Source organism: Copadichromis virginalis, linkage group LG18, assembly GCF_057382275.1.
Source record: "Copadichromis virginalis isolate Kocher_CV1m ecotype Utaka linkage group LG18, C_Virginalis_male_GT1.1, whole genome shotgun sequence".
In the NCBI taxonomy this organism is placed as follows: Eukaryota; Metazoa; Chordata; class Actinopteri; order Cichliformes; family Cichlidae; genus Copadichromis; species Copadichromis virginalis.
In genome coordinates, this window is record NC_140635.1 from 18517828 (window position 1) to 18521510 (window position 3683).

A 3683-nucleotide genomic window follows, 5' to 3' on the forward strand; every position below is an offset into this window, starting at 1 on the left:
ATCTCCCAGGTGGTCTGTGTGTGCGTGTCTGTGTGTGTGAGTTTGTGTGTGGATTTCTCTGTGCATGTGCTCACATCTATTTCTTTGTGAGCAGTGCGTGTAGCATGTTAGAATGCATGTGTGTGTTTCGGAGAAGAATCTGAGAAAACCTTAAGTGGAAGGCAGCCAAGCCCTTATGAACGGTGACACATTAAGCAGAGCCAAATGCAGTCTGACAGTTAAGTTTAATGATATTTGTATCCAAGCAACACGCTTCCAGACCTGCACTGGATCTGTTCTCTCGACAGGACCTGACCTCAATACAATGCCTCAAGCCTGGTGTGAGTTTGCTCATAACTTGTGTGAGAGAGGGAATGTTTATAACATATTTGATGAGACTGTGTATGAACTGCATGTGTGTGGGCGTGCACAGCCAACACTGCATGTTCCGACTCTTCGTGCTGTCTCAAAGAGTGTTATTGCACACATGCTGACAGCAGTTGTGAATCTTTTATGAAATTTTAGATACAGATACAAACCTGGATGTGTATATACCTCCCATCCCCAGAAGATTTAACATCTTTTCTGCAGTCCACACACCTCCTTTGGGCCCACCACAGAGCCACATCAAGCTGGCGCTCTCCTTACTGTAGCTCAAAATCTGCAATCGCAGGCAAAAAATACAGCACCAGTGTTGGTCAGCTGCACCACCACATAAAGGATTTATGGGATTGTGAACCAATAAAATGTGAACCAGTGTTTGAGATACTCTTTAGTTGGTAACATCAATTATATTTTCCATGAAGTGATTAGTAAAATAACTTTATTTTATACCTAAATATGACTATTGAAATACTGGCCAACTGAAAAAAAATTCCCAATATGAGACATGTCTGCAACCATGTACACATGGACAATTACCTACTGGTCTTAAAAGACTTTATGATTTTGACTTCTGGTCACTGGTTAAATAGACTGTTAACCATCACTGAAACAATCACACTAAAAGTTGGTGCATATAAAGCAACAATCTGTGGGTGTGTAGGTGTTTTCAACCAATCTGATGTTGCTGTAAAAGAAAAATTTTAGGGTTAGGGTTAGCAGGGCGTATTTGATTTTTATAAGGACACATTGTTAGCCGTTTCATAGTTTGTAGGTCAAGTAAGTCATTGACCCATTATGTAATTTTGTGGCTTACAGCCATTCAAAAAAATCCTCATTTTTATTTCATTTTGTTGTTTTGTATTCATTAAACATGCTTTCCTTATTTCAACAGAGAGAGAGAGAGAGAGAAATACACAGATAAGAAACAAAAGTATTTTGGTGATCAGCCGATAAGAAAAAAGACAGGATAATTTAAATGTTTGTGGCAGTAGAGAGCGTAGTAGCACATGGAGATTTGACAGTCTTTGACAGTCCAGGATGAGGTGGAGATGAGAATACTGCTGCATGAATGGGTATCTGGAAAGTATTTTATCTGGAGGATTCTTGGAAAAGGCAGGCATTTTGGGGCATTTCTCTGATTTTTGGATCAAATAAATGACAATAGTCTTAAGATGAGGAAATCCAGACAGTGTGGGAAAGCAGAACTGACAAAAATAATAGAACAGCAGGAAAAGCATAAGCACTAAAGAATGCAGGACTTACTTACCTTAGTTCCTCCTACGCCGGGCGGCGCATCGGGCAGCTAGTGATCTCCATCGATGTCGGTCAGCAGCGACTGCTTCAGCTTCGTCCCAGGCAATGTCGACAGTTCTCAGATCATCCATGAATGTTCGACGCCATGTGGTCTTTGCTCGGCCTTGCTTTCGCTTGCCAGTGCGTGGACGCCATGTCATGGCAATCTTAGCTGGGCAATGAGGGGGTAGGTGTAAAATATGGCCCGCAAAGCGGAAGCGCCTTTCTGCAACAACATCGGCTAATGGACGGGTGCCTGCTCTTCGTAGGACCTCCTCATTTGTTATTCGGGCTGCTGGGCTCGACTCAGGAAGACCTCCAAAAGTTGACCGCGGCCCTGCAGAGGGAGGCGACGAAAGTTGGATTAAGAATCAGTGCCAAAAAAACCAAGGTACTCCGAGTTGGCTATGCATGTGCCCGCATTCCTGTCATGATCAACCAACAACGTGCTGAAGAGGTGGAGAATTTTACACATCTTGGCAGCATCATCTCGAATGACGAGGTCTCTGATCGGGATGTCGACGCCAGAGTAGGGAAGGCAGTTGGTGTCCTGCGAGGTCTCCAACCTATTTGGAACTCGACCTCCCTGAATGTAAGGGTCAAGATCAGACTCTCTATCGTCTTCCCTACTGCACTTTACGCTAGTGAAACCTGGCGCTCAACAAGTGCAATTATTCAACACCTGAACGTGCTTCAACAACGTGGCCTGCGGCGAATCCTGAGAATTTCCTACCGGGACCCAATAACAAAGAATGCAGGAAGATGTGAAAACAAAGTTGTTTTTTTATAGCACTTATGCAAAGGCTTCAGTTAGTGCATAAAGATGACTCATTTACATGAAGAGATTGGAGTCTATTAGATAGATATGATTCAAGCCACTGCAGCACGGTACCTATAATAACTACAGCATGCTCTAATCTCTATAATAAAATATTATGGTCAACAGTATCGACCGCTGCGGTGTGGTCTAATAGGACAAGCACAGAGATGAGTCCACTATCAGAGTCCATAAGAAGATCATTTGTAATCTTCACTTAAGCTGTTTATGTGCTAATTTGAGCTCTGAAACCAGACTGAAGCTCTTTGAATAAACAATTCCTCTACAGACAATTAGTTAGTTGTTTTAAAACTGCTCTTTCAAGAATTTTTGAGATAAAAGAAAGGTTAAAGACTGGCCTATAATTACTTACTTGGATCAAGTGATGGCTTTTTGAGTAATGGTTAAATTGGTTTAATTACTGCCAGCATGAAGGCCTGTGGTACATACCCCATAAAGACAACTCGCAATAAGCTAAACAGCAACTTGTTATAAGCTAACATCATGCCAGCTAATGTTAGGTTTGAGTGTTCTTAAAATCACTCTTTCCCTCTGATAACCAGTTTAATTCGTGTTTACTGAGTTTATGTGCCCAAGTCCAACAGTGCTAAATCGACTTTAAAGAAAGTTTCACTGATTCAGGCTAAAAGCAGGAAAAACAGCAACTGTTAGCTGTTAGCTGTTAGCAACTAAGGGTATTCTCAGTATTGCTGTCACAGGACAGAAGCTAGTTTTACTGACTCACTGGCTTGTATCTGACTTTTTTCAAGTTTTTCAGTCTCCTCCAGAGTAAAGAGACATGGACATCCAGCATATTGATAGCTGAGGTAAACAACAGACTGACAACCTATACTGACCAGAGTTGCTTTTCCTTCCTCGACTACCATTGCCAGAATTATACACTTTAATTGGGAGGGTTAAGAAAACAGAATTCAGCTGACTGTAATCTGCAATCTACTGACATCTATGGTAACCTTTACCTTTAAACATTGCACACTTAATGATAAAAGTTACACAAGTAGCAATATTGTCAGCAAATCTTTTGGTTGCCATGTGTGCAGTAATAATATGAACGTGGCACCAATAAAGCAATCCTTACCTCAGCAAGCCAAAAGAGTCTGACAGTGATGCAACATGTATGTATATATGAGCGTGACAGGAAGGAAAAAGGAGAGATGATTTGGTTCTAATTATACCTTTTGTACCACAG